Source organism: Cervus canadensis, chromosome 4 (assembly GCF_019320065.1).
Source record: "Cervus canadensis isolate Bull #8, Minnesota chromosome 4, ASM1932006v1, whole genome shotgun sequence".
Classification (NCBI taxonomy): Eukaryota; Metazoa; Chordata; class Mammalia; order Artiodactyla; family Cervidae; genus Cervus; species Cervus canadensis.
In genome coordinates, this window is record NC_057389.1 from 26352853 (window position 1) to 26377583 (window position 24731).

General features: G+C 37.6%; 1 long non-coding RNA gene across 1 annotated transcript in view; it reads left to right on the forward strand.

Moving 5' to 3' along the window:
* Positions 1–24731, forward strand: part of LOC122439559 — a 68759-nt gene that overhangs the window by 34676 nt on the left and 9352 nt on the right. The window contains exon 2 of the long non-coding RNA XR_006268917.1: positions 18814–18938. This is a non-coding gene — a long non-coding RNA (uncharacterized LOC122439559). The remainder of the gene's footprint in view (positions 1–18813; positions 18939–24731) is intronic.

Consider the following 24731-nt stretch of genomic DNA (forward strand, 5'->3'; position numbering starts at 1 on the left):
ATCAGTTTTCATGGTCTCTAGCTTGCTGACTGCACATCTTGGACTTCTCAGCTTTGTACTCGCATGATCCAATTCCTTATGATAAATCATAAACAAGTATACAACAAGTAATTACACAGTGCCTACCAAGAGCCAGACAGTGTTCTAAGCACTAGTAGACAGAATCGGTATTAGCTGGGGTAGAAGCTCACCTTATATTCACATCACTGAACTGAGGTTCTGTCACCCAGCTTCCTTTGTAACCTCTGGTGAGGACCAGCCATTCATTCATTTGATCAATATGCACATTGTTAAGTATCTATTATTAGATACTCTTCTTAGCTGCTGGAGAAACACCCCTAATTTCATGGAATTCAAAATGTAATGGGGGAGATAGACAACAAACAGGAAAAATAAAATGCATAGTTACTAAGAAATAACTTTCCATGGGTCTCTCACATTTCCACACAACTTGTGATCAGACGTACTGACTGCCTTTGTTCTGGGCTAGGATGTTTATATAGAGAGGAGACTTGAAAGAAAGAGTCTCTTGTTCCAGAGTGAGGTTGGGCTTTCTTACAGCCTTAGATAAAATGACAGTGATAGCCTTTAGGGATGACTGCGACGGAAAGTCATTACAAAGTTTTCAGCAAAGGAGTGACATAATTTGATTTGCAATTTGAAGAATCACTTTGACTTCTGGGTTGAAAATAGTTCAAAGGGGACCAGAGCAGAAGGAGAGAGTCATGAAATTGAAGACGAGGCAGAGAAGGAGTATATAGCTGGAAATGGAGTGGTTCCCTGATTTAGAAAAGAGAGGTAAAATACCGATGTTCTTTGAATAAAGGCATTTCTTTGTTTCATATTTAAAACCCTAAGTAGTGTGCTAATTTTCTCAGTAGCATTCTTTTTTAGTTCACTGAACTATAATTGTATAACTTTAATTAGTGCTAAGAATCTATTAGGCAATATAAATTCCTCTCCAGTTACAGAGGAGCACATGTCCTAAATGCAAAATTAAGAAAAAATTAATTGTGATTACAGCAAGTTAGGATCAATTAATTGATAACTTGTCACTGACGCTGAGAATTTTAATGTTTCCTGATGCATCATGAAGCAAATAAAACCTGGGCTGAGTTGCTTTTTTTTTCTTTTCCCCCAGTAAGACATGTCAGTACATAAACTTCTCTGTTTGGAGGAAGACCTTACCATTTCAGAGAGCAAAAGTCAAGGCTAGGGTGGAGATGGTCATGAGTATCTGAACTGCGGTTTTCTGGGAATTTTTTTTTTTCTTTCTAAGCCAGTCATCTCAGTATTTCTGAGATAAAATCTTACAAAGAACTCTAGCTAGTTCATGACATGATTAACCTCATATTCTCTGGTAATATAATAAACCTCATATCAAGAATAAGGGAGGAAGGAAGGCAGGGAAACAATGTAAACCCTCGGTAAAATTAGGAAAAAAAGAGAAATCTAGTATTTTTAGAAAATCTATTTTTAAAGAGCTCATCATCACCCATCTCTTTTTAGTGCCTTAGGAAGATATATTTCCTGATCAGGTGACATCATTCTGGCCCACCCACTGAGAAACTGCAGTCAACCCCCACTCCCCCAGTGAAAATGTTCTATTCCCAAAACTAGACAGTGTTATGAATTCTTGATAAACTACTCTTTGAAACAGCCCCAGATAACTGATGAGTATTTTAACTATCCATCTATCATCCATCCATCCATATATCATTGCAACAAATATTAATTTAGCATTCTGTTCTGGGGGATGTAATTCCAGTAATTTATCTGGAAAATTCAGAGATGTCTAAAATACGATTTCTGAAGAGAAAATCTACATGCCAAGAAAGAACACATTTTGTGGTTAATTCACTGTTTATTGTGCAATGATAAAGGTTCTCACACAGAAGCATGGGAAATGGAAGAAACAATAATGGTGATGATGGCGGTGGACAAAGGACTATTGAATCGTGCATTTAAGGGTGAGTGGAATTTATTCAGGAAAAGAGGTAAAGGCAGGAGCAAGATCATCACAAGACAATTTCCTCTATCAAGCTGACTATGTACTTTAAGAGTGAAAACTTTAATTACTCCCTAAGATAGATGATTCATGTATTGTTATTGAAATCCATGCCAGGGGATTTGTTAAGTAGCGTAGTGAGTATAAGAGATAGTTCTTCATTTGCAAAATGAGTGATATTTAAGACACGTGATTGGTTAGAAAGACTTTGCAGACCCTCATCCGTGGTGTGATTGGATGAGTAAGAATCCAGCCCATCTGGCAGTATATTCCTTCACTCCACAGAGATTCTGTCCTGATTCAACTACAAACTTATCTAGAATTCATTTGCTTGTATGAAATCTAAATGCACACAGACCAATTTATAGGGATGGAAAACAGACAGTTGTTGTGAGAGGGAAACTGACTGGAAAGAAGTATCAGGTTGCTTTTTCAAGGGAGTAGGGAAGGAAAACATACCAAATCTTATTTGTAACAGTGGTTACATGGGTATATAAAATTGTTACAATGCAATAAACTAATGCTTATGATTGTATTTTAATTATATCTTAATAGTCATAAAAAATAAGAAAAACATAACATTGCATCCTCCTCAAAGTAAACTTTTCATGCATGGTGCCAGTCAGAAGGTTTAAGGATAGATGTTTCCCCATACTACGAGAACAGAGTCTCTGACAGTTTGTGTGACAGCTCAGTAATAAATGCAGGTAACTTTGGCAGACTTTGGTCTCAAATTTGCTTTCATTGTAACGAACCATCTGGCTATTAGTTTATAGAGATGCTGGCAGAAAATCAGTACCTACCCTTAACTTTGACATTTACCAAAAAAAACCTGACATTTGCTAAACAGCTAAATTGGCTTAGGTAAATTTGCAACGCTGAATAATAGCGATTCTCTAGGCAGAAATCTGAAGTCAAGCTAAAAAGGGAGGGCAGCACACAGGCGAAGGCAGGATTTGAAGGGAATCTATTGTCCGCATCTCTCTAACAGCTAGGCAGCCAATTTTGCAGATATGCAGAGCTCTCTTTGGAACAAGTACCATGGCCCACATATCTTCTATCCCCACCAGGCCTTATATCGTCTGGCACTGAATATTTAAACACTTGCACGGAAGTAAGGGAGAAATAAGCACAGACAAGCTTATTTCAGTTATGTATTTGTTAATTTGTCACACCAGAAAGAAAGTTGTAAACCCAAAAGAAAACAAACCAAAAAGGAAGGAGACCCATAAAAAGAATTGACAATAAGAAACGGACAAGTATTGGGCCACAAGAGTCTTAAACTCTGCCCCCAACATACTCCCTCATACCCTGAATCTTCTCTTCTCGCAGTTCTTTCTCTCACCCAGTAGAAACAATGACCTTGATTTTAAAACTCCTGTTTGAAGGAGGCCAATAAGAAAACTCATCATAAATGAGACTTACTCTGTGCTTGTCCTGGTAAATAAGTCAGGCTTGGTTTTCTTAAAATATCTTAAATGGTTTCTAAAAATAATGTGATCTAGAACTGAAGGGCAATACCTGTGTTATATTTTCAGTTTTATTCATATATCTTGAAATTTGGTAGTTTGCACCTTATTTCTCCCCAGTGACAATAAAATAATTTAACCTTGATTGAGTGCATTTTGTAGTGAATCTGATATCTCTGAGGTGATATATTTCCTTTTTTTTTTCTTTTTTTACTAAATAGGAAAAAGATAACACACAACTGCAGCTTGAATGCATTATGATGAACCAAAAGATACCAACCCTGGACAACTAGTATTCCTTAAAGAATGGGAACTTGGGAGGATAGTAACAAAATCATTTTTCTCACATTCATTTTTAAAATGTCAATACACAGTGAGCTTTGATCATAAGGCCAAGGAGGTGGCAGAGGCAGGAAGATGGGTAATAACTCTTCTGACCTTTTAACAGACCAGTTGTGTTTGATGTGAATTTACATGTATACTTCCAGATGCATAACACTTGTGACCTCTCAAAAAATTAGCTTACTGCTGGAACCTCTCATTTTTTTTTTTTTTGATAATGCATATGATTCTGGAATGTCCACTGAGCACCGTGCATACAGTATGCCTAACACAAGCTTCACCATTGTGCAATCTGTTCTACTACACCATGTACCTCGGGGACTTTGCTCACATATTCTAGAATGTTATTTAACCTAAAGATAAACAAAACTCTTTAAAAGAGAGTACAGAGGCTGCATTCTGAGGCTCAGGTCTTACTTTGTCCTTGGGTACAACTCAACCCACAGAAAGATTATTCACACCCACTCAGAGGTCCCAGCTGCACGCCCACCACCAGGTACGTGTCCGCCCAAAACGGTCTCTTTGTCAAGCAGCAGGGCCTGGAAGGCAGGAACAGTACGTTCAGTCATTCTGCAACCACTGGGTAAAAAGTTCACCTTTGGTCCATGTTGAAGAATGTCAGTAACTATTCCATACAGTTGTGAAAGCCAGCGCAAATGAAATGTTGCTGGAAAAAAGAAACGTAGAGCTTAGAATACTCGATTTAATTTTTGAGCTTTCCTTGTGTGAAAATTATTAGCTTGATATTCCAGTCTTTGTTTGCAGAAGCATTCTGTTGTCAGTTTAGAAAATGTTTTCCATGGATAACTGGCCTAATAAGCTTGCACAAACTGTATCAAAATGTTAGCAAAGACTTGAACTAAAAGAAATGTATATATACATATATATATATTTATATTCATGTGTTATACTAGGCAACAATTTTACAAGCAAAAATGAATAGTTTTTAAGTATTTTGCCGTAAAACCTGGTCTATATTGAGCCTACTGTGGAATAAAATGACTGGATCATATTTTCTGAACTCCAAATTAGGAATATCAGACTACATGAGCTGATGAGCATACAGAAAGATGACACGATAGAATATTTTAAGTCAAGTGTCTCAGCCAGAGTATCACTAACATTTGCCCCTGGGTAATTCCTGGTTGTAAGGGACTGTCCTGTGTATTGAAGCACATTCAGCAGCATCTCCTGCCTCCACCCACAAGATACCAGTAGCACCAACTTCCCCATTCCCAAGTTGTATCCGTTAAAATGCTCCCAGACATTGTCCCCTGCAGAGGGCCGGGGAGGGCAAAACACCATGTACTGAGAATCCCTGTTTTAAATCAAGACAGTTCTGCAAAATCCTGAACATGTGGTAACTAATTTAACCCTTAAAAAAAAAAAAAACTCAAGTATTAACACAAAACAATGTCATAAGCACACATAATTCTTTTTGGCTTGAAGATATTAGCCATTATCAATAGGCAATTTATTGCCTAAAATTTCCCCAATATATTTGATAAGTAATGGGGTCCTATTTATCTTGATGGATTTTTATTTTTCATGAGTTTCCCTATTCTTTGTGTGTGCATTAATAAACGTGAATATTTATGAAAGAGATATTCTTCTCAACTTTCCACTTAACCTTACCAAGAAAATGAAATCTGATTAAATATTGAGTCTCACTCAATCCTCTGAAACCATCAGTAGTACTGGACTTGGAAAATGTAATTTACATTGTTCCAAATACTAAAGTAACTTTCTAAAATGTGCTTTCTAGAACAAATGACAATTAATCACCGTGATATTGCAAGAAACTGTTCGACATATTTTAGTTCAATTTCCAGCCTCATGACGTGAGGTTTATAACTGATGCTATTTACGATCCCGAGGTTCTCTCTAAACCCTCCCCTTCTTTGCACATTCTGTATCAGTGCAACCTAATGTAGCCCTTAAGTAGTGGAGGGAATGAATGAAAGAAATTTACAAAAAGGAATATAAATCAAGCAGAATAGTACAATATTGTCTTCATTCCCTGGGTAGGAAAACTGTTGTGATCAGCAAGACTTTGTCCTAGCACAGCCTCCATAAGATGAGAAGAAAGTCCCCACACCCCACCCTCATGTGGTACCCCCTGAGCCTGGCTAAAGCCCCAAGTCCTGAGAGAGGCTGGTGAACTGAGGACTGGGTGCATTTTCTCAATGAGAAGTTACCTCTTAAGAATCCTTTCATAAATGTTTCTTGTGATTTTCTTATATAGGGGAATTCAGACGCTGCCCAAACATTAATGAAATATTTATCATACACAGCGGGCCTCTTGGCTTAGCAGAGACAGAAAAGGCTTGAATTTCTTGTGTTGCACCATCATGGCTGACCTGCAGGAAAAGACTGACTCACTTCCAGTATGTTCTCAGGAGATGGAAGGCCTGAGGCCACAGCATAAACACACATCCCCTGTACTCATGAACTTCTCAACCTGTTAACTTTCATAAGCAAAGCAAATGTTGTTTCATTTCTGCACCCAAACAAGAGAGGACTTTAGCAGCTGGGTACATTCATTTTAGGGTTGTCTCTCACAGTACTTACTGGTACAGGGTGTGTTTCCCGTTGTCGTGCTTCATGAACATAAATACTATCATATCTGATACATAAAAATTGAGTGGAAATAGTAAAGGTGCCGGAAAGAAGAGTTATATCTTACTAAAAATAAAAATAAAGATCATAAAATCATTGAAAGTTGTGATAAATGGTGATAGTTAGGTAGAAAGTGAAATATTCAAAATCAGGAATAATTCTGAAAGACAAAAAGTGTTCACACGTAGTATGAGAAAAGTATTGTGTCTATGCAATCTTCAAAATGAATAAGAGACAATAGTGATTATTGGAATTAAAAAATATTTGAGCATTGGTATCAGGTGTCTGTGAGCTCAATGCTAATTCAGGAAAGGTCTAGGGGTTTGCATAATTTTATGTGGTCCTTGCAATGAATACATTTAAACATGGCTTCAAATATTATCAGTTCTTTAAACTCTTTTGTATTAGATTTGCTGTAAGCATCTGCAACTCCCTCTCATGTCTTTGACCTCATAGTTTGAATACAATTTTATTCTTGGAGAAAGATTTTGTTTTTGTTTGCTTTGGTGGTCCAAATGTGTTCAGAGTCAAAGAACACATGACTGGTAATAATCAGTTTATTAGCCTACTCTTTGGATTTCCAGATTCCATTACCAGTAGGACTATGCCTCCAGCCACGCAAACTCAGAACACTTCAAGGTCATTCATGTTTAAAGAAAGAGAGAAAGTAAAAAGAACTACTAATGTGAGCACTTTTCAAACTTTATTTACCCTGTTGTGTTGGCTTAACTGGTCTGGCCTCGATTTCTGTGTACAGACATTAAAGACAGTTTACATTCAGATTACTATGTTCTCACACATACTTCATCTCTGAGTTCAGTATTCTGTGGTTTCTAATTTGGAAACGTTAGCTACAAACAAATTGAGTACATTTATAAAATTCTTTGCAGCTAAGTAAATCTCTTCCTTCTCTTTTACTTTAATGACTATACTTAATCAGTTGTCAAATTATTTAGATTTTTACCTCTGAAACATCTTTATAATCTTCCCAACTTGTACTTCAATTGTTTCTTCTGAATATTATTTTTCTTGTGGCCTAACCAAGTTTCCATGCCCTCATCACTGCCCTCTTCCTTCCTATGTTCAGGTGTCAGTTTAAATTCACACACAGCTCTGATCCTACTAAATTCCTACTAAAATATGTGAAGGCTTCCAATTTCTAATGACATTAATTACAGACTCTCCTGCTCATTCTGTGGCTGCTAACAATATTATTGCCACGTCATCCTTCCCATTGCTCCAGTTTCATCCCTCAGCTCTTTCTACAGGTTCTCTGTTCACCAGATAAATGGAACATCTCAGTACATGTGATTCTCCTGCTTGGAATTTCCTGGATGTCTATTTCTACCTATCAAAACATTACCCATATTTCCAAATTCATCTTAAATGCCTTGTCTACTTTCCCAATTTCTCCCAAGTGGAGGTGACTGCTCTCTGAGTTTTGAGATGCCCAGTCCCTACAGAACTTTCTTTGTACTCTTTTATGGCATTAACCTCACTCACACCACCTTGTCCTCTATAGTGCGTGCCTCCTAATTAATGCAATATACTAGGCCATCAACACCTTAAGTGTAGCAATTAAAATTTATTCATCTTTGGGTATTCTACAGTGCCTGGTACTTAAATACTTAGTGAATATTAGTACAATTAAAAATTAAAGAATAAAAATTTGGGTCAGGAACTTGAAGAAACATGTAAGTATTCATTTATCCATTCAATAAACATATTTTGAGTGTGTGTGTGTATACGTATACATACACATATATATGTAAATCTCAGTCACCAGAACTCTTCTATAATACACTTCAATCAGCACGACAGCTTTTCCAAGATGGAAGAAATTAATATTACATATTTGCCAATAACAGACAAAAAAAATAAGCCAACTCTACTTTTAGAATAATCTACAACATCGCTTTCACCAAGTCTGGCAGATATAATTTCTCATAATTCTAAAATATGTAAATGAAATTAAATATCCCTATGTGTTAATTTAAGCATTATTTCTGTATAAAAACCACAGTATAAGGATGTAAGTTCTCACTTTCTAGGATATACTTGATACAAAATAAACATAGCTCACAGCTGACAGCTGACAGTTTTGTATGATTCGTGTTGGAAAAACTCTGTAAAAGTAGATCAGCTAACACTGCAATTGTAGGTAATGGTAAATTTACACCAAAGTAACAGTAGGCATGCAGACAGGAGCAGCTCTTTGCAAAAATCATTTTATCACACTATTTTTTACTAGCATATGTGTGAATTACTTAAAATTAAGTTATCAAGCACCAAAAATTGATATAGTTGTGCATATGTTCCCAAACAGACATTTGACTACATGCAAATTTTTTAAATGAAAGTTTGTTGAAGATTGACTGCTAAGTGAAATAAAGACTGGGTTGTGAGTTCTAGGTCTAACTGTTCCTAGCTAGGCTTTATTTACTAGCAGTAAAACCTTTAGTCAAATCAATTAACTTTCACAGATTTAATTTACTGAGGTGAAAAATCACAGGATCGAAATTAGCTTTGAGGGACTTCTGCCATCTTGGAAGAAAGACTTTTAGAAGATGAATTGGATTTACTCTCCTAACTGAAAAAAAAAGTCCCAAAACCAGACAATGTATTTGAAGCAATGAATTTAAGGGCCCTGGACACCAGGTAAAGAAGAACAGTGATCCCTGAGGGTGGAAAATAAATGAAGTGATCCTCATAATTGCTCGGATTATTGCCTCAAGAGAGTTTCCAGATAGTTTACAGGGAGGGAGGAATCCAGGAGGAGTTTGGTGGGCTCCCTGAGGTGAAAAGATGAAGCTGAGGGTCTGAAGAGACCAAGAGGGTATAGTTTCAAGACAGAGTACTGAAAAGAAATGAACTGCACAGAAAAAGAACACTGGAGATCTGCAGAAGGTCACTCTTGATATTCCTTAGAGTTTAGATCAGTGAGTGCATGTGAAGAAGCTGCCCACAGACAGGGACAGAACCACCTGTAAGGTGAGAGAGAACAGTTCCTAAAACTCAGGCAAGACACGGAATAGCACCTGTGCCCATCTGCCAGACTAGACACCAATGAAATGATATCAGAGTCTTTGATAGAATCCATAAAAGCAATAAACACCCAGGTATATTGGTCTGGAGAAAAAGAAGACAAAAGTATCAATATAAGGAATTAGAAAGATAACATCACCAAAGATTCTATATATACTTAAAAATAAGACAATGTTACTAACAGCTTCATGCAAATAAATATGACAACATTGATGAAATAAACAAATTTGTGGAAGATATAAGCCACCTACTTTCACTCAAGAAGAAAAGAGATAAGAGAAATAATCCCATACCTAGTTAGGAAATTGAATTTGTAAATAAAAAAACCTTCATATACAGAAAACTCCAGGCCCAAGTCTTCTCTGGTGAATTCTACCAAACAAGTAGGGAAGAATTCATCCCAATTTGACTTTAACTCTGAGAAAATTAAAGAGAATTCTCTACTTCCTAAATCTTTTTATGGAGGCTAGTATTACTTTTTAACCAAACCCAAAGGCATTCCAAAAACAAAAACAAGCAAAACTAGAGCTGGCTATGACTCATGACTATAAATTCAAATGTTTAAACAAAATCTTAGGAAATCAAATCCAGCAATACATTAAAAAATGAAAAGTGTCATAATGAAGTAGAACTTATCCTATGAATATAAAATTGATTAAAAACAGCCAAAAGTCAATCAAGGTACACCCTAATTGTTCACATACATGTCAAAATCAGGTGACATCCAAATTAATGCAGAAAAAGTATTTGATAAAATCTGATTCATTCTGATAAAAGCTCTTTGCAAAAGAGGGATATAAGGGAATTTTCCGAACCTGATAAAGGATGTCTATGAAATAACTACAGCTAACATTTTAAAAAGACCCTGATGCTGGGAAAGATTGAGGGCAGGAGGAGAAGGGGATGACAGAGGATGAGATGGTTGGATGACATCACCAACTCAATGGACATGGGTTTGGGTAGACTTTGGGAGTTGGTGATGGACAAGGAGGCCTGGCATGCTGCAATTCATGGGGTTGCAAAGAGTCAGACATGACTGAGTGACTGAACTGAACTGAACATTACCTAATGGTAAAAGACTAGATGTTTTCCTCCTAAGAACAGGATCAAGACAAAGATGTTCACCCTCACCACTTCTGTTCAACATTATACTGAATATTCAAGCCTTCCATGTTCATCCATGCTGTTGCAAATGGCAAGATTTCCTTCTTGTTTAAAGTTAAATGATATTCCATTGTGTATACACTTGCTCCTTGGGAAAAAAGCTATGACAAACCTAGACAGTATATTAAAAAGCAGAGACATTACTTTGCTGACAAAGGCCTGTCTTGTCAAAGCTATGTTTTTTCCAGTAGTCATGTATGGATGTAGAGTTGGACCATAAAAAAAGCAGAGTGTCAAAGAATTGATGCTTTTGCACTGTGGTGTTGGAGAAGACTCCTGAGAGTCCCTTGGACTGCAAGGGGATCAAACCAGTCAATCCTAAAGGAAATCAGTCCTGAATATTCATTGGAAGGACTGATGCTGAAGCTCCAATACTTTGGCCACTTGATGCAAAGAACTGACTCATTGGAAAAGACTCTGATGCTGGGGAAGATTGAAAGCAGAAGGAGAAGGGGACAACAGAGGCTGAGACGGTTGGATGGCATCACCGACTTGATGGACATGAGTTTGAGCAAGCTCCAGGGGTTCTGCAGTCAGGGAAGCCTGGCGTGCTGCAGTCCATGGGGTTGCAAGGAGTCAGACATGACTGAGCAACTGAACTGACCCACTGTGTATACATACCATTTTCTTTTTTTTTTTTTTTTTAAGTAATGCTAATTTCTTAATATTTTTACATGCTTGTTTCATATTTTTTCTTTTTTCTTTTTTTCTTTTCTTTTTTTTTTCATTGATATGAATCAGCCATAGATTTACACTTATTCCCCATCCCAATCCCCCCTCCCATCTCCCTCTCCACCCGATTCCTCTGGGTCTTCCCAGTGCACCAGGCCGGAGCACTTGTCTCATGCATCCCACCTGGGCTGGTGATCTGTTTCACCATAGATAGTATACATGCTGTTCTTTGAAACCATCCCACCCTCACCTTCTCCCACAGGTTCAAAAGTCTGTTCTGTATTTCTGTGTCTCTTTTTCTGTTTTGCCTATAGGGTTATCGTTACCATTTTTCTAAATTCCATATATATGCGTTAGTATACTGTATTGGTCTTTATCTTTCTGGTTTACTTCACTCTGTATAATGGGCTCCAGTTTCATGCATCTCATTAGAACTGATTCAAATGAATTCTTTTTAATGGCTGAGTAATATTCCATGGTGTATATGTACCACAGCTTCCTTATCCATTCATCTGCTGATGGGCATCTAGGTTGCTTCCATGTCCTGGCTATTATAAACAGTGCTGCGATGAACATTGGGGTGCACGTGTCTCTTTCAGATCTGGTTTCCTCAGTGTGTATGCCCAGAAGTGGGATTGCTGGGTCATATGGCAGTTCTATTTCCAGTTTTTTAAGGAATCTCCACACTGTTTTCCATAGTGGCTGTACTAGTTTGCATTCCCACCAACAGTGTAAGAGGGTTCCCTTTTCTCCACACCCTCTCCAGCATTTATTGCTTGTAGACTTTTGGATAGCAGCCATCCTGACTGGCGTGTAATGGTACCTCATTGTGGTTTTGATTTGCATTTCTCTGATAATGAGTGATGTTGAGCATCTTTTCATGTGTTTGTTAGCCATCTGTATGTCTTCTTTGGAGAAATGTCTGTTTAGTTCTTTGGCCCATTTTTTGATTGGGTCATTTATTTTTCTGGAATTGAGCTGCAGGAGTTCTTGTATATTTTTGAGATTAATCCTTTGTCTGTTTCTTCATTTGCTATTATTTTCTCCCAATCTGAGGGCTGTCTTTTCACCTTACTTATAGTTTCCTTTGTAGTGCAAAAGCTTTTAAGTTTCATTAGGTCCCATTTGTTTAGTTTTGCTTTTATTTCCAGTATTCTGGGAGGTGGGTCATAGAGGATCTTGCTGTGATTTATGTCGGAGAGTGTTTTGCCTATGTTCTCCTCTAGGATTTTATAGTTTCTGGTCTGACATTTTAGATCTTTAATCCATTTTGAGTTTATTTTTGTGTATGGTGTTAGAAAGTGTTCTCGTTTCATTCTTTTACAAGTGGTGACCAGTTTTTCCAGCACCACTTGTTAAAGAGGTTGTCTTCTTTCCATTGTATATCCTTGCTTTGTCGAAGATAAGGTGTCCAAAGGTGTGTGGATTTATCTCTGGGCTTTCTATTCTGTTCCATTGGTCTATATTTCTGTCTTTGTGCCAGTACCACACTGTCTTGATGACTGTGGCTTTGTAGTAGAGTCTGAAGTCAGGCAGGTTGATTCCTCCAGTTCCATATTGTCAAAGCAATCTATAGATTCAATGCAATCCCTATCAAGCTACCAACGGTATTTTTCACAGAACTAGACCAAAGAATTTCACAATTTGTATGGAAATACAAAAAACCTCGAATAGCCATACCATTTTCTTTATGAGAGTAAGCCCCTTTGGACATTGGTCTTGGCAATGATTTTTTAAAAATTGACAGCAAAAGCAATGGCAACTAAAGCAAAAATAAACGAGTGGAACTACAAATGAAAAGGCTTTCGCACAGCAAACGAAACCATCATTGTAATGAAAAAGCAACCTAATAATGACTATGAGAAGATATTCAAGAGACTCATATACAAGAGACTCATAACAACTCAATAGCAAAACTGACAAATAACCCAATCAAGATATGGGCAAAGAACCTGAATATGCAATTTTCCTAGAAGGCTTACAAAAAAGCCAATAGGATATGAAAAGGTACTAAGCATCACTAATCATCAGGGAAATGCAAATCAAAACCACAATGAGACATTGCTTAAACCTTCCTAGGATTATTATCAAAAAAAAACAAGAGACAACAAAAGCTGGCAAAAATGTCCAGGAAAAGGAACACTCTCGGTAGAGATATAGACTGGTACAGCCACTTCAGAAAGCAGAATGCAGATTGCTTGGGGGGAAGAAATGGGGGGAAAAAAAACCTACCACAGGATTCAGAAATCCTACTACTGAGTGTATTCCCAAAGGAAACAAAATCATTATCTCTAAGAGATATTTGCACTTCCATGTTCACTGCAACAGTATTCAAAATTGCCAAGGTATGGACAATTGATTTTTAACAAAGTTGCAAAGATGGAAAAAGGACAATCTTTTCAACAAATAGTGACAGAAGCAATGAAAATCCATATGCAAAAGCACGAACTTTGATCTCTACTCACACTATAACAAAAATTAACTCAAGATGGATCACAGCACTAAATGTAAAGCCTAAAAAACTATAAAATTTTTAGAAGAAAATTGAATAGAAAATCTGTATGACTGGGGTTAAAAACCAATTCTTTAGACACTACAAGCATATACATAAGAGGAAGAAAAGATGATAACGTAGACTTTACCAAACTTAGATTACTCTCCAAATAACTTTCTTGAGTATGAAAAGACAAGCCACAGATGGGAAAAATATTTTCAAAGCATATTTCTGAAAAAAAAAACAAAAAACTTGTATTGAAAAAATATAAAGAACTCTCAAAATGCAATTGTAAAAAAAAACAAATAACACCATAAAATACGGGGGAAAATGTTTTGAACAAACACTTCCCCAAACAAAATATATGTGTAACAAATTAGCATATGGAAAGAATCTAAATATTGTGAGCTATTAGAGAAATGCAAATTGAAACCATAATGAGATGTATACCCCATGGAATGGCTACACTTAAAAAGACTGGCCACACCAAGTGTTGACAGCATATAGAAAAGCTGGCATTCATATGCACTGCTAGGGGATGCATAATGGTCAACCACTTTGGAAAACAGTTTGGCAGGCTCTTATAAAGTTAAATATAAACTTATAATATGATCTAGCCATTCCACTACTAGGTATTTACCCAAGATAAATAAAAACATATGCCTACCAAAGTCATATACGTGAATGTTCAAAGAAGCTTTATTTGCTATAGCTCCAAATTGGGCATAACCCAAATGTTCATCTCAAAATAATTCTAGTGAGTGAAAGAAGCCCAACAAAGAGTACACACTGTATGATTCCATTTATATAAAGCTCAGGAAAAGCAAACTAATTTATATTACAGAAAGCAGGTCAGCTGTCACTTAGGGATGGAAAGGCCAAGGAGGAGAAATGGAGGTGAGATTACAAGGAACACAAGAAAACTTCTAATGGAATAGGTTTATTCATTACCTTGATTGTGGTGATGGTCTTACCAGTATAAACATATGACGACTTTTCAACTGTACCTTTTAACTCTGTGCAGTTTATTGCATGTCTGTTTTACCTCCATAAAGTTATTAAAATGTTTTCTTTAAAAACCCAGTTACTTGCCCTTAAATTACAATAAACACAAATATATTATACACAGACATTCTTATACAGAGCATAATGTGAGACCCACTAGAGTAGGCTTAAGAAAGAGAAAAGGAAAGTATGCACATACTCAAGCCATTCTCCTTCTAGTCCCAGTGATGAACAGTAGGGTGAAAAATTCTAAGGCATCCTTACTGCATTCTGTTACACAATCGTTTGAGTGCACTTTATTAGATGTGCTTGTCATTGTGCAAGATAATAGAATCATTAACTTTGTTGTGTTTCTCAGCATAAATTAAAACTGTTTCTAGGATGAGGCTCCACTATCAGTTCTACCTATTCCATTGCTTGTTAGATGTTTGAATACGAAAATCAGTTTATACCCTAAAGGCCTGCACAGTCCTGTGGGAAATTCAGCATGTAAACATTTATAATACAGTGTTGTTATGGCTATAGAGAGGCAATTGATTTCACACAGGGGCAGAGGGTTGGGTGAAACTTTATTAAAGATATGAAATTAGAACTGTGACTTGAATTATATGCTGACATTTTCCTAAAAAGGAAGGAGGAGATCGTTTTAGAAAGAATCGCCTTCCTTTGATTAGAAAGCATCTTCAAAAATAATGAGGTAGGGGCTCCAGAATCCCTCCTTTCTAGCTGTTTTAGTTAAAAACCTTTAAACTGCCATCTCCAAGCTGTTCGTTGACTACCAATTGCTGAGCTTTTATAGAATTATCTCACTCTTACAGTAGCTTTGCAGAGTGGATATTATTATCCCCATCTTACAGATAAGGAAATATAAGGCTAAAGTGCTGTGTGGTCTTAGTGGTTTATAGCAATAAGGGTTTGTTTCCTGCTCACGTTTTAGGTCTCCATGGTGGATCCACTGTGTCTGTGCTGCATGTTGCCTGTTCTTCCAGACCCAAACTGAAGTTAACAACCCCCTCCTAAGACATAGTCACCTGTGACAGCAGCAAAGACCAAGAGTCAAACCACAGCACGGCTCTTGAGATTTCTGTTCACCCACTGGCTAAAGCAAGACACACAGACAAGGGTAACATAATGGCTGGAAGCCTAATCCTCCCTGAGGGAGACAGTACCGCAAGCCATGTGTCATGGGAAGGGATGTGTTATTCTCTCACTGTAAGAGGTAGCAAATATCTGGACCTTCAGAGAAAGAAGGTTGAGGAAAGTTTGTGTATCTTGCAGGTCATATAGCTGAGTGGTAAAGCCAGGATTCAAAACTGTGTTTATTGTCAAAACCTCAGCTCTTTACACTATTCCACACTGCCTCTCCCATGGGTTTCAAAGGGGTAAGACAGGTCAAGGCTAACTTTAAGTGTGGGGAATGTCCTTGGACGGGAAAAGAGAATCTACATAGTATGTGTGTGTCTGCGAATGTGCCTGTATGTGAAGCAGACAAGGGCAGACAGAGGCGGGAACTGGAGAGAAATGAACACAGAGATAGACTGCCTTGCTTTTCCTCAGTTCTAGACTGAGAGGGGAAGAAAAATTCTCTACTTCTTTGTGAATTTATCACACTCCTCTCTGAATACAGAGAAAAATATTAAATAGGGCTATTTTATACAGCCTCAATATATAGCAATACATCACTTGGCATTTATTAAGTAAATCATGGATAAAGCACTAATCTAAGTCCTCTAGAGAGACACCAGTCAGATTGCAACCCATATGGAAACAATATTAGAATGCAAACAACTCAAACAACAAATACTTCAACCCTAACAAGGGCTACTTCAGATGCATGGCTAATTGGGAAGGTGTCCCCCACACAAGTTAATCTCACCTAATGTCAATTGCTAACAAGAGCCTGCGAACTCTGACATGCTGTTTCTCTGTCAAGTCCTTCTGCTTCCCACTCTGCCAGGGGCAGCTGATCTTGCCCCCTGGTTTTCCTTCCCTGGAGTTCTTTAGCACATAAGTATTTCCATATTAAAAGCGAGGGAACTGCAATGCAGAGGAGCCAGCCTGCTTGCCTGGAGCTTTACCATAAATCATTGGAAGAAAGAGGACTTCAATAATCACCTGCGCCTCAGTCATTCTTTCCTGTCCTTGGAATGTCCTGACCTAATGTCATGTCTTCCAAAATCATTGTCAAGGAAATAAATGGAAGATGCTGTCTGTATACAACAAGCAAGAGGCAACAATTATGTGTCACTCTATACATGAAAGAACTGATTAATTTTCTGTGCTTTTAAAAGGAATGCTGTCACTTTAAGTCTGCACAAAAGGCAAGTTTTAAGAAGCCAGTTGCTATGAGTATCTAGGGAAACCTGGCAAGAACTGTTTGTAAGTAAATCAATGTTACATTATATAGAATAAGTCAAGTACCAGTTGGCAGAGTTCAGGAAAGAAAAAGACATAAAAGATTAAATTTTATTTTAAGATGGTATGATGTGATGATCAGTTTGACCGTGGCTGTGTTCACTGCTGAGAGTTCAAACATGTGATGGGCTGCAACTTGTGAACTATGGGGAAATCTATTTGCATGGAAGTCTCATGGGATTGCTAGGAAATAACTGAACTTGTATTCATTTGTGGCGTTTGGACATCTTAGGTCTGCCTGGAAAACTAGAGGGGCTGACAGTGTATGTGGGGGGTGTTCCACATAACAGCAGGTGAGTTCCACAAAAAATGATAGTATTCATGGTGAACTTGGCTCAGAGAAAACACACTGGAGCATGCATCTGCTGTGATGGTACGGGGGAATTTTAAGTATAAAACGAAGGTGCAGTTTCTCAGTGGCAGGTTCTGTCCATGTCCACTCTATTCACCAGCAGCTGTGGTGAATAGCTGTGGTGAATAGCTGTGGTGAATATACATTCCTGTATAGGCAACCAGGTCAATATTTCTCAGTCTTAGGGCTTTCTCCAAAGCCCTGGGAGTTTGCCGACTGTAGTTCGGAAACGTTGAGATTTTACAGCCCCAGGAGCACCCCTCAACAACTGAGAGATAGAAATCAGCAGATAAATACTCAAGCTTCCTGCGTGCTCTAGTGGACAATTCTGTGGTGTATTCCACCCAATATCTCAGACTGCCCCTAGTCAGATGGCATCCTTGCTCCTCCTTATAACCAGCTTATCATAACCTCAATCAGTGATTCTTCATTCTCTTTCCCCACTCCTTCACTTGTGAGTGTGCACTTAGTCACTCAATCATGTCTGATTCTTTGCGACCCCATGGACTGTAGCCCGCCAGGCTCGTCTGTCCATGGGGATTCTCCAGGCAAGAACCCTGGAGTGGGTTGCCATGCCCTCCTCCGGGGGATTTTCCCAACCCAGGGATCAAATCCAGTGCTTACTGGAATACTCTACAAATAAACCACATGCTCCCAAGTCCTAACCCTGGAGCTGGCTTTTGAAGAACTCAAACTAAGGTATGCGTTGAACTCAGTATATCATTGGTTCCAAATAACTCAGCTTTTGAACTCCACTAAAAGAGTATAATACAAAGGAAAATAGACCCTTCACCCACTCTTCCAGAGTCTCTCAAAGGTCCAGCACCATGAAGATTCAAAGTGGTCACCAGCAGAGAAATACTTGCCTGATAGAACAGTGAGAGAACAGAGTCCCTGCAAAGCAGTTCCAAAAGAGTCATGGGGTTCAACATGCGTTGCAGAGAAGAAACAGCACCCACCACCCCATTGGGGTGACAGATACTACTTAAAGACATCAGCTGAGGGCCATGAATCAGTGAGGAGAAGTGGTGGGGGGGATATCGCACAGAAAGAGACTAATCAAGGGTATGTTAATATGGCTGTATGCTTACTGATGTATTGCTTAGGAAGTGAACATTTTGAAATTATAAGTTGCAATAGGGAAAAATAAAATCTGACACAGAAATGAAGATATTCTGTATCTCTTAATGGATCAAGGCAGTTATAGTTATTTCTTCTCTGTTGGCAGGTTTTAGGAAGTGAACATCCAAACAGAGCGCAGACTGCAAAACACAGAGGGCTACGAGAGAATGAAAATGAAGTGGACCAAAGGAGACCAGAGCCACCAAGGGAATTCTCCAAACTGAGCCCTGGGTGAGGGGTTAACTCCAAACTTATGTAAGGAATAGTTGCAGGAGGTTAAAGGGAATCCATATAATAATTTCAAATGCCTAAAAGAGAAGTAAGGTGAACTACTGAATGAAGTTTAGAAATTCCAATTTGGTACAAAAATATTACATTTAGAAGTTGTTAAATTTTGCTTAACAAAATAAGGACCCAGAAGACATAAAAAAGGCAATGAACACATTTCACTGTATCAAGTGTAAACATTTGTAGACAAAACATTCACACAAAAATAAGCCCCCAAATGCACTAGAACTATGTGAATATGCTAGATAAACTTGGATATACAATAATGTTAATATTTAATATAGTAAGTACATTTGGATATAATATTTAAATATTTGGACATAATAGATCTAATTTGAATATAAACTGGTAGTGGTGGTTTAGTAGCTAGGTCATGTCTGATCCTTGCTACCCTGGACTGTAGCCTGCCAGGTTCCTCTGTCCATGGGATTTCCCAGCCATAGTGGAGTGAGTTGCTGTTTCCTTCTTCAGGGGATCTTCCTGACCCAGGGATAGAACCCACATCTCCTGCATTGCAGGCAGATTCTTTACCACTGAGACACCAGGGAAGCCCAGATATAAAATAGTTAATTTAAATAATATATAAAGAGCTTCTGTAAATCAATAATGAAAGATAAATCACCTGATTTTAAAATGGGTAAAGACTAGGATTAGACAATTCACAGAGGAAATTATGGTGCTCAGTCACCATCAAAATATGATCCTTCCCTCCATGGTCCCTTACCCATCCTGATCTCCCATCGGTATCTTCCTGCTTTTTTCCCAGCATGTACACTGGCCTAGGTTTTCAGTCCATTAGACCCTGCTTGTGGGAAGAAGATGTTAAAGAAATTCTACTTTTCCTGGTCCAGGATTGGGGTGGAAGAGCTACAAGGAAAGTACATTTTTCTACTCTAAAATTAACAGTATCTTACAGTATGACTCCAGATACTTTATTAGAGACTCTCTTTTCCCCACCTTCCTAAAAATTCTGTTGTCTGCATCTGAGCATAATTCCTATGGTATACTCATATTTTTTTCTGCCTTTAAAATGGTCTATTCTATCATTGGGCTTCCCTAGTATCTCAGATGGTAAAGAATCTGCCTGCAATGCAGGAGACCCGGGTTTGATCCCTGGGTCGGGAAGATCCCCTGGAGAAGGAAAGGGCAACCCACTCCAACATTCTTGCCTGGAGAATCCCATGGAAAAAGGAGCCTGGTAGGCTACAGTCCAAAGGGTCTCAAGAGTTGGACATGACTGAGTGACTAACACACACACATTCTATCATGTATAAGAAAATGCATAAGGGAAGGAATCTCACTCAGTTAGGTTAGCATCAAAATCCCTAGGCCACTAAACATTCTAATAAATGCAAATTCAAATTTTATGAGACAGATTTATAAATCATTTTGAGGCAGTAAATATGTTTTAATTCCCTTTTACTTTTATTCCTTGTTATTGATATCACCATCACTATTCTTCTATTTGACATGACAGAGACAGAAGGGGATAAGTGTCAAAATGTACCACAATGACTGTGGTTTTGTTCATTCCTCTTGAATTTTTAATATCTTTGGTTGTACATATTTAACAATTCAACATTCATGGCTGTGACATTTTCACTGTGGAAATTAAGTATTTTGTCAATATTTTAAAAAATTTTCCTCCTATATTATGACTTTTGATGGTGTTCTCTGATATTAATATTGACAACCCACTGTCCTTCTCTTGGCATTTGTCTGGCATACCTTTCACTCATTCCTTCGTTTGCTTAGCCTTCCAATTTCCAAGAAACTAACTAGTCTTCATACTGCCCACACAGTCTCTGTAAATATTTGCAAATCCAAATAATGAATGAAAACAGGTCTCCTTTTTTGAGAGAAAAATACCTTTTTATTGGACTGGAGAACAGTTGGTCATTTTCATAAAAGGGCAGAAGAGTGCTGGTGGGAACGCAGGGACCTCTTTGCTTTGCTGAGTGCAGTGCTTAGAGTCACTGGCATTGTGGGAGGTCATTTAATAATTATGTGATTTGGGGCAGGTTCTTCAACCTCCCCATCTCTCAGGTCTACCTCATCTGTAAAATGAAAACAATGATTATACAGACTTTTCGGGACAGATGTGAGGATTAAATAGGTTAATACATGGAAAACTGACCAGCACCAAGCATGTTCTAAGCACCCAAAAACTGTAAAGTAACATCATGGTCCCTAACATTACTCATTTCGTGATATTTCCTCCATCCAACTGTTCTCCACTTTCCCTTCACCTCCAGGGCCTCCCTCTGGACATTTAGGGGTATTTACGACAGGTTAGAGTTGCAGTGGTCAGTAGGAATATGAGCCCACGGAACTGGGCTTGCCATTCTGTTTTGAAATTTTAACTGGACAGAAAAATGTTGTGTTGGCATCATTTTTTCCCCCACAATACAAAAAAATACATGGAAACAGACCACCCTAGTCCTCCTCCCTTCCCTACAAGGCAAATTCTGTCACCAGTTTATGTAGCTTTTCTGAAGCCTTCTATAAATTCTTATAAATAATAATTAAAAAATCAAAGGAAAAAACCTCTACAAATGGTAGTGTTTCACCTTTACACACTGTTCTGCACTTAATAACATCTCTTGCATATGGCATAGATATTCCCTATCATAAATTTACCATAATTTACTTAACCAGCAGTCTATTGATGGACATTCAAAGTATTCGTTGGTTCATTATTTTATTTGCCAAAAGAATAATCACAATGAATATCCTCATACATGTGGATATATTTTCTGGAGAATAAGTTTTCAGAAGTAGCATTCTAGGCCAAGAGTATAAGCAGGGAATTGGGTAAATATTATCAAGTTGCCCTCATTGGAGGTCATTCCACTTTACATTCCCAGCAGTAGTGTGTGAGGATAAAAAGCTATCTTTTCCACACCCTTACCCTCAAAGCATATTAGCAAGTCTTTTTATCTTTGCCAATCTGACAGCTGTAAACAGTATTTCATTACAGTTGCAATTTACTTGTCTTGCATTAAGAATGGGAGTGGCTGTGTCTGTATTTGCCACCATCATCTAGTGTTACATGAAAGGGTGTGTGAGAACGTGATAGTTCCAGCGCGGCTACAGGTTTGGAAACTCTATGGTTGGCAGCCTGAAACTTAGTTTTGTTTCTTGTTCATCTCAGAAATATTTTAAAAATCAAAACTGCAAGTTTCCTTCACCTCTTTTTAATTCTTTTATTTCATACTTTTTTTTTTTTTTTTAACCAATAATATTTCTAAATCACAGTGGCCACAAATGTTCTCAGGGAGTCTTTTATACTTCTATTAATTTTCTTTTCTGTGAAAATATGCTAAGAAAATATAAAGAAGGAAATACTTTTCTGCTTGCCTACAGCAATTTAAAGGCCAATGATGAATGGTTAACTGAGAGAACAAGGCTCCCAAAGCAAGGGAAATAGGATGATTAGGTTCTGTATTTTAAATTAGGAATATGTATGCTGAATACATAAGCAATCAGATACCCATTTGTGCAGAAGTAAAAGGAGCTCAACATTAAGCTATTAATTACAAAGGAATCCAACATAAAAATGCAACTTTTCCCCCAAGAATAAAAATTTTTTTAAGGAAAATTATCATGTTTATTGCTAGAACTGTCATTCTGCTCAACACTGAGTATAAATGAAGAGACACATATTTAGACCAAGAAAGGACAAGGTATTTTCAGTGTGAAAACATGAATTGACAGTGAATCTGAATGAGGTAGTCACAAGAATCATTTCTTAGTGAGGCGACTGCCCCTCAAACAAGTTGATAAGTCAATATTTCTATTTATAATCTAAACCTCACATAGGTTTTTCTAAAAGCTCTCTTGCCATACTTCATTGCTCAGTTACAGGATGTGCAATGACAATTCTTGAATCAATGGGTTGTGCTGGACAATTTTATTGCTACATTAAACCAGTAAACAGTACATTTGCCCCCAGTGTCTTCCACTTCCTGCAGTCATGTCCCTTTTCCTATTGAGCAGATTCTGGTTTAATCTAATTTTTCCATAAAGATTCATCATAACCTTTCACTGGAATTTCTACAGAAATTAAAATCTTAAACGCTTCAGAACATGCCTCTGAAGATGCCATGCTGGATAAATTAGTGAACAGAATTAATAATTCATCAAATTATTGCTTTGACTACCATATATACGCATATGGCAAAATGGAAATTGTTAACAATAGTGTTGCACAATATTAATTAAGCCTAACAAAGGGACAAGTTAATCTAATGAATATAGCAGCACTGAACTAGGCTACACAGCCCAGTTTCTTTACCAAACCTCTACATGCATACATACATACAAACTTGCATATTCTGCATCTCGTACTCTGATTATTCTTTTGAACTTTTTCCTGGAAATTCGTTTTGGTCTGTCATGCTGGATGTCTTTCCTGGATCCTATGTTTTCTGGATCTTCGTTTATTTCTTTACTTTAGGCACATACTTTACTAATATCCCAGGAAAAAAAACATGGGTGCTAAAATCTAGGGTGTCTTGCATTTCTGAAAATGTCTTCAATCTATTCCCAACTTTGAATGATAGTTTGGCAGGACACAGATTTCTAGATTAGAAGCCATTTTTCCATCAGATTTAAGTGATTTTTAGCTTATTCTCTTTGATGTTGTGAAATTTCAAAATAGTATGTCTAGTATGAGGTCTTTTTCCTTCATTCCTTATATCAGACATATTTTTTTAAATCTAGAAACTCATAACTTGCAATGCTGATAATGTCACTGAATTACTTCTTCTATGATGTTACTTTTTTCTTCCTAAATTCCTCAGATGTTGAACTTCCTATTTACACTGATCCTCTGATTTTATCTTTTATTCTTTTTTTTTTTTTGCATCTTTTTTTCTTTTTGCTATGTTTTCTGAGAGAATTTTTCAACCTTTCTAACTCTTCTACCAAGTATTTCATGAACACAATATATGTTCTTATTTCTTTGACTATTTTGAAGATAACTGGGTTTGGGTCATTGTTTTTTCCTTGTTTCATGGCCTCTCTTTCAAGCTAATGTCTTTGTTTATTTCTTTATTTTGAAATTGGAGGCCTTCAAAAGTACACTGGAGTCTTTTTCAAATACTTGGTGATCCTTGACTGTTCAAATTTGTGACTGAGTCATCAACTGATGATTAGAAGGTCTACATGTGGTGGAGGCAAATGGGTATTGAATGTTGATTCTTTTTATTGTTGTCTGCCTAAATCAACTCACTGGGGATAGTCAGCAGCTCTACTTGGGGGACTAATCAGATTCCTCAGAGACAGCTTCTTCAGTACTTGCTTGAGGATAGAAGTCTAACAGCCAAGCTTGGTGAGTTAACAGGGTACATAAATCTTCACCTCATTCCCTGTTTACAGTGGGGCATCATGTTCTCTATGTGCCTTAGAACAAAACAGGACAGAGACCTTCTCTAGAGAGCAAACCTGCCACGCTGGGGAGGAGCAGTGATGAGCTGCACAGAGAAGGAAAAACAGCTGGGGGACTAACTTTCTTAAGAGACTTTTAACCCAAACCCTTCTCTTCCACCCACTTGCATCTCCCACTTCCAGCACTAGCCAACATCAGTAATTCTGGAGTCTTTTGGAGGTCTCATGGTGTAAATCAGTTTGCTCTTTGCTTTTTCTACTGTGTGATTGGGACTCAGCTTTCTGGGATCTGCTAAGTCAGTTATAACCCCTCCATCTGTTCTTTAGCTTCCAACATTTCATTAT